The sequence below is a fragment of the Gossypium hirsutum genome, chromosome A01 (assembly GCF_007990345.1).
Source record: "Gossypium hirsutum isolate 1008001.06 chromosome A01, Gossypium_hirsutum_v2.1, whole genome shotgun sequence".
Taxonomy (NCBI): domain Eukaryota; kingdom Viridiplantae; phylum Streptophyta; class Magnoliopsida; order Malvales; family Malvaceae; genus Gossypium; species Gossypium hirsutum.
Genome location: NC_053424.1, coordinates 43,719,819 through 43,727,887, shown reverse-complemented (window position 1 = coordinate 43,727,887; position 8,069 = coordinate 43,719,819).

The window sequence follows — 8,069 nt, the reverse complement described above, 5'->3', positions numbered from 1 at the left end:
CATTTAGATTATTAAAGTAAGTTGTCTTTCTCGCAATGTAAACGTTCTTTACAATGCCACTTATCTTCAGTCTAAACTTTAGACAATCAATATTACTAATATTTACTTGTCACAATTTTACTATGCATGTAAAATATAAAAGATAAAAATACAAAAGACATAATAGTGAAATATGGAATTAAATTTATTTATTTATTCATCATTCAAATAAATAGAAAATAATTACATGTTTACTATAATATAGGCACATTTCCCAACAGAATCTACATGTACAACAAGTACACTAGCACCATTTCCCATAAACAACTTACTAGTACCTGTGCATGGAACAACTTAAGTAAGATTGGAGATATCATTTGTCGCATGATTAGTAGCCCCTGAGTCTGGATATCAAACTTGCTCACCACCATTGGCAGGACCAGCAGCAAAGTGACATTCTAGTTTGGCAAAAGGAAAGTTACTAGATTGAAACTTTGGATGAACTAGAGACTGCCACCTAAGATGAATGACACTAGGAATATTCACCTAGTTAGAAGAAGAAAATTGACCACAACATTTTTGTTGTGGAAAAACACCATAATTCTGAGAAAATTGCCTCTTATCATCAAATCGATGACAATTTACATACATTTTCCCCCTTTGGTCAAAATCAGAAACACCTGGGAAGGTTTCAACGAACCTATGGTAACACTTTTGCATAACATGGCCAACCCGGCCACAAAGTTGACATTAAGGTCGATTATAAAAAAACAACCCCCACGGTCGTTACCTTTAGAGGAACTTCTACCACCTTTAAATTGTTGTTTGGATCCTTGACTGTAACTTCTACTTGAACCAGTAATGAAGTGAGAATTCTTGGACTGATCTACTCTATCACATTTTTGCTACTAAGCCATGTTTGCTTGCATAGGAGAGTATTAACAAATTCAAGCTTCTTTGACTCACAATCATTCAACATTTCAACAACAAGATCAAGAGAGACACTAGTTTCTGAAGCAATTACTCAAACAGAATCATACTCAATTGAAAGACCAACAAGAACAATGCTTACTTATTCTTGATCAGAAATAACACTTCCAACTATAGCCAAAACATCACACACAATTTTTTTATCTTGGAAAAATACTATTTGGCATTCAGTTGTCATTTCTTCTGAGAATAAAGCACATGCCTCAAACTCGAAAGCTTAATGCTAGATCAAGTTACAAAGCTCCTTTCAATTGTCATCTACACATCAAAACTAGTACGAGCATTGGTCAGATATGCTAAAACATCATTAGATCCAGTAGAAGGCAACCGCAAGGCTAACAACTTATCTTGTTACTTATATAGCAAGAAATCAATATTTTCAATTAGATTACCATCTGCATCAATCAGAAAATGAGGAATGTTGAAAGGGTTTAACACATAACTTTGCAAACCATACCTTTCAAGAATGAGCATGATATGATGTTTCCATAGGAGGAAGTTGTTCTTACTAAGCTTAACCATGTTATGCTTGGGAAACTGTTGGACTCTTTTGGCCACTCCATTGGATCTGAATTGGGAGAAAAAATTTGCTCACTAACATTTAAAGATGAATGGTGTTAACTGCCACCATTTATAGATACCACTTTTAGAAGCATGAGTACCTTGAAAACTTCACCAAGAACTGATTTTGATAGCCAAGAAACAACAAAGAACCACCTTACATAGCCCCAAAAGAAAATCTGGCTCTGCTACCATATTTGAATCACTCAAATAAGCAAAGAAAAACAACACTAAGAAAAAAAAAGTCCACTCATTTTATTCAATATGCTTTAATAATCCCAATAGGACCAAGCTTTCATTTATACAAGTATGGTTTAATGCTTCAGCAAGAAGTTAGTCTAACAGCCAACCTAACTGACTTCTATTTGATGCATTAACTGAAACAACAGATTACACTGAAGACTAATTGCACTAACTAACTTATTAACTGAAAAAACCTACTTAACAACTAATTTCAACAACACTACTTAGCTAACAGCTTAGACCACTAGCTTGATCAAGTCAGCAGCTAAAACACAAGCTCATACCTTAACACCGATATACAAGTTTTTTTAGCTTGGTTAATCAATTTGTACTAGTTCACAAGTCAAACGATTTTTTTCTTGCTCCAATAGAAAAACTAGTCATTTCCTAATCCGATTAGTTTGAACTATAATTGTATTTAAATATTTTATATTTATGTAAATGTTTTTTTTAGAGTATATTTATATAAATGTTAATGCATTAATATCTTTTATTATATAAATGTTGAAATATTCAAAAATACATTACATTCGTGTCAAATTATTGTTATTGTTATTTTAAAAATATATATATATATTATTATTAGAATTTAAAACCTTTTAAGAATCATTTCCTAGTTAAAAATGTTGTCGACTCCAAATAAAAATGTTAGTTCAATTTGATTTATTTTGAAAATTCGTTTTAATGTTTAAAATATATTAAAGATATTTTTATTATTGAATTTAAAATTAAAAAAATGACTTTGACGAAAAACTTTTGAACTTGTTAATAAGACATTGGCATAGTTAACAAAATTGAGACTGGTTTATATAAAAAGGTATTTGTAATATGAGAATGTCAATCAATGAATTCTGAATTAATCAATAGTTTGAATTTGCTGGCATCGAATTGAATTATCAAAATTTTATTTCACAACACCTGTTTGTGATATTGCTGCTGCTTCTTTTTAAGTTATAAGATGGTGGTTAATTTTCAATTCTAGTCCATCTATCTTTTTGAAATTATTTAAATTTGATTTATACTTTTATAATATTATTAGTTAATTAATCTAAATACTTTATTTGATTCAAATATTTATGTGAATTTTGAGAATTGCTAATATAGTTAAAATACTTCTCTCTTTCTTTTTCTTTTTTTGTTATATGACTACCAAGTGAGTTTTATTTTAACTATTTTCAAAATGTCACCACAACGAATTTAAAAGAAAACTTTTAACTTGTTAATATTAAGTAGAGGAACTAAATATTTGAAAAGAAAGATACGAAGACTAAATTCCAAATATATAAAAAGTGAGCATATTGTATTCTTTAAATTTTTTACTCTATAATTTAACCCCAAAAATAATTAACTCAATGCAAAACATGAAAAACATACTACTTTTCTTCAATTTAAGTTAAATTTATTTTTTTTAAGTGATAATGTAACTTTTGGCCCTTAAACTTTTTTTATCCACTTTAACCTTAAACTAAAAATCGTTATTCATTTAGGCCGATTCTGTTAATGACTATAAAAGAATAAAAAGAAAAATTGTAAAAAGGAAAAGAACTAGGTTAGACTACCAGTTCGATTGGTCTGACTGTCGAACCAACAAGTAAAATCGGTTTTGTACTTTTTTTTTATATTTTTTTCACAATATTGACTTAAATGAATAACAAAATTTAAGTTCTAAGGATCAAAGTGAATGAAAATTTTACAGACATTAATATAAATCTACTTATCAAATTTAGAATCGAAAAATTATATTATTTTTTTAAAAGAAAATCTCATAACTCAAGTAATTAACTCAGACACAATTTTAACGTGATGAGAGGACCACAATATTTGTGAATAATAGCAATGCATTATTACTAATTTAATTATGGAGTCAAAATGAATAGCACAGTCTAACCGTTACACTCATTATAATTTTTATATTAACACATGATGACAAACGTAAGGCAAAGGGAGACGAAGAGAGTTAAATGAAACACAAAAACAAGAAAGGGAGGGTAGATGAAAATAACAACTGCTTTTATCAACGCTGTCCCATTTCATGCACTGCCGTTGCAACGCTGTAACATCAATTTATGGATTTTTATTTCCCTTTCTTATCATCCTATTTTCATCTTTATTGTATCTCTACCCTTATCTTTTAAATTTTTTTCCTAATTTTCATATCCGGTTTATAGTTAATATTTAAAGTTTGTGATTGTTTCTTTCGATTCGTCTTTAAGATTTGGATTTACAATTTTTTATTTTTAAGGATGTAATGTGTTTTACTATTATATCAAATATTTATTAATTTTTTTTAACATAAATATCTATCGTTAATAACAATAATTAGTCCCCTTAAGAAAATAAAAATAAGCTTACATCATGATGCGACTTTCGAATTATTTATATATATATATATATTAATGTATGTCTTTATTATAGGTTTTAGTCCAAAATTTAAACGGAGTTACAGAAAATAAAGAAGAGCTAATGATATTGTTCCATTTGTCAATGTTTTTATCATACAAAGCATTCTAAAACATATCACATATCATCCTAAGAATGCCTCAAACACGTTAAGCAATTAAGCCAAATTGTGATACCAAATAACCTAAAGTGTCTAACCAATACGCCATTTTGGCACCATCACAATCAAGTTCTAAACTTAGCCAACATCCAACAATTACAATACCAACATGATTCTTTCTAATGATTCATCCAAGCATTTTATCACATAATGAAATGACACCTTCTTGCCATACTAAACTTATCAAAATCTCATTTTCAAATCAACCAAAGCATGCTATAACTCCGAAACAAATATGACCAAATAGATTCATGAATATTACTACTTATTAACATGTATAATTCCACTTTTCATTCAAGCATTATCTTTTCAAAAGCTTTCATGATCCAAGGTTATGTTCACAACATACAATTATCATTCATCAATACCAAACATTTCATCTAATTTTTACCATTTCCCAACCATTTCATGATTCAAGATCAAGTACACAATCTCTAAACATGCTTTCATGACCTACCATATATGCAAACCATAGTAATCTTTAAATTCAACCTATTACATGGCATATATACATGCCAAAAAACTGAAATATAACTTCAAAACAACAACCCAAATATAGCCTATATAGATTCCACAAAACCAAAATGAACAAGTCAAAATCTACCGAGATTGAAGCTTGATAGTGTGAGCCTTAAAGTTGATCCAACTGTCAAGTTCTGCAAAATGTTAACTACAAAAAATAGTAAATGAAACAGAGTAAGCTTATATAGCTTAGTAAGTTCATAAGTACTTAAACAAAACTCTTACCTCAGTTTACAACTAAGTAAATAGATATAACTAATTTAATACGATTTCTTGTCCAGACATTTATAACAACAAGGTGAGCACTTCACGTATCGATCATATAATCTCTTAATCACTCAGTACGACATATTTCCGTTTAATTCTATAGGAAAAATACAACATATAAATCATACTAACCAATTGATCATGTCAATTCATATTCACAATCATATACCATTTCTTTTGAACATACAACTATGTCACTAATATCACATTTACAAAGTGAGTGTTTCATACATATAACTATAAGCTTTCCAATCATTTGGATATTGTTTCAAACAACTTTTAAACACATATTCATAATTCATTCAATTTCATCAGTTAACATTTCAATAGTTATATAAACATATCATTTCCAAGTAATTCATGAAGCTAATAGATTACTTTCTTTTAACAGATTACTCGATGAACTATAGTAACATAATTCAAGATATTTAGGTAACTACACCACACCAGAGAGCATCGTAATGTTATACAGAGGCACCGTAGTGCAAAAAGAGACATAATTGTGCAATCAGAGGCATCGAAGTGCGAACAAAGACACTAAAGTGAAACAAAAGCACTGAAGTACAATCTCGTACAAGCATGCATTCTAACCTATTGTCATGCTAATCGTATCCTAATCATTTACTATGTTCAAACAAGCATTAAAGAAGGATTCATAACATTTAATGATCAGAGGCACTTTCATGTTATAAGTATACATGTTGTAACAATTCATATTCATTCAAAAATCCATATAAATCATACTTTCCAGTATTCAACAATTCTCAATTTAGTCCTTACTCACCTTAGCATTTGATTATAGCATTTCAATTCTATCTCACAACATTAACAATCTATACCCTCAAGATTCAACAACAATTAATATGTATAAACACATTTTAATACATTATGAACTTACCTAATACAACTAGTAAGCAAATTTGTGTTGGCAAATGAGTCCATACTGTAGTAAACATGTAATTGTTTTCTATGTATTTGAATGATGAATAAATAAATTTCACATTTCACTGTTATGTCTTTTGTATTTTTGTCTTTCATATTTCGCATACATAGCGAAATTCTGACAAGAAAATTTTAGCTCATTGATTATCTAAGTTCAAACTAATGATAAGTTGTATTGTAAGAACGTTTACATTATGAGAAAGATAATTTACTTCATTAGATAATCTAAACAAGTCTATAATCCCATAAAAGAATCACTGTGAGTGTTTGATTCAAATACTGAGAAGGATTATTATGTCGTCTAATATTCCAATTGAGAAGATGACTAGTCTTAGCTATCGAAGCAGTTGACCTCATTGGTAGAGACATAAATATATTCATTGGAAGAATGATACATTGAACTAGACCCAAGATGAATTAATTCTAAATCCATTTGTGAATTAATTCACTTGTGACATTCATGGTGTGATTTACCTAAACCTTTAGTTAGTCACTGACCATATGTATGTAACTCATGTGCTTTAATATAAGTGGAGGCTTATGCTTTAAAGATGATCGAGCCAATAGCCTGTATGTTGGGTACATTATGTGTGTATGGCATGGATTTACTAGAAACAATGAAATTCATAACTAAATTAAAGCGTTAACGATATCCTCTCATTGGTATTGTGTGGATTGATAAATATAGAACGTGGTCACGAGTTGCTTGTTCTCGAACGAGCAATTTATCAGAGTCTTTTGTTGAGAGTGATCATATTAATCATGAAGAAGACACAATTGTGACAATGAGATAAAATAGGATTGTATTGAGTGAACGGATTTAATTCAAAAGAATCAAAGATATCATATGAGGGTAACACATACATGACAAGGCCATTGGACAAAACAGTTGGATAAACTGCTTTCGTAAAGAGTATACAAGAAGGAATTTTCAATCATGGTACTTCTTGTGGATTGAATCCATGATTAACTAATTGTGAATTATTGGAAGGATGCTTCTGAACATAATTGCAATTACTAGAGCCTAATTGTATATGTCTGGTTGGTCCCTCCACTAGCTCAACAAGAGCTCGATCAGACTGCATTGGAATTAGAAGTAAATTCTACGACTTTGGAAATAATTTAATTGAGTCGATTTATTCAATGTGAAATTAAATTGGGCAATCGTAAGAATTGTTCAACTAGAGAATTTGATTAAAGAATTTTCTTGAAAATTTAATTTAGAAAATCTAAGTGATCTTTGGAAAAATTAATTTTGATCAAGTAAAATTAAATTAATCAAATTAATTAAAATTAGTATGATATTTTTGGAAATTAATTTTCAAGTTAAACAATTGGTCTAATAAGTAATTGAACTTGAAAATTGGATATAAGATCGTAAATTAGGCCCGAGAGCCCAAAATCGAGACCAATACCCAAAAATTGGTTGAAACGGGCTTGGTATATGAAACCGGACAGACGGTCCAACCGATGTCTGAATCGGACAGGTTCGGTCATCACTAGCCTGGACTGAACCGGTAGAAACCGAACTAGTTCCGGTGTCGACGGCAGCATTCCGATGGTCGAAAAATGGTCTACAGCGATGGGTCTTCGATGATTAAGCAGTGGAAGAATCACATTCCAACTGGGACATTATCAGAGAATTTGATTTCAGATTAACTATTCCAAAAATAATATTATTTTAATACATTTAATATTAAAATTAATTTAATAGTTATGTTAATAGTATTTTATTAATTTAATATTAAAGTGATTATCTTAATATTAATATTAATTTAAAGTTTATCTTGTAGATAAATATTCTATTAATCTAATAACATTTAATATTAAATTTAATCTAATATTTATCAAGATAAATATTATATTAATTTAATATTAAAGTGGTTAAGTTCAATCATAGTTGAACTTTCTAAACTCTCCCTATATAAAAAGAGTTATGAGTCATTATTTCCATACACTTGAATTCAAGAGATAGTTGTAGAGAGAAAATTCTCTAAAAAATTAT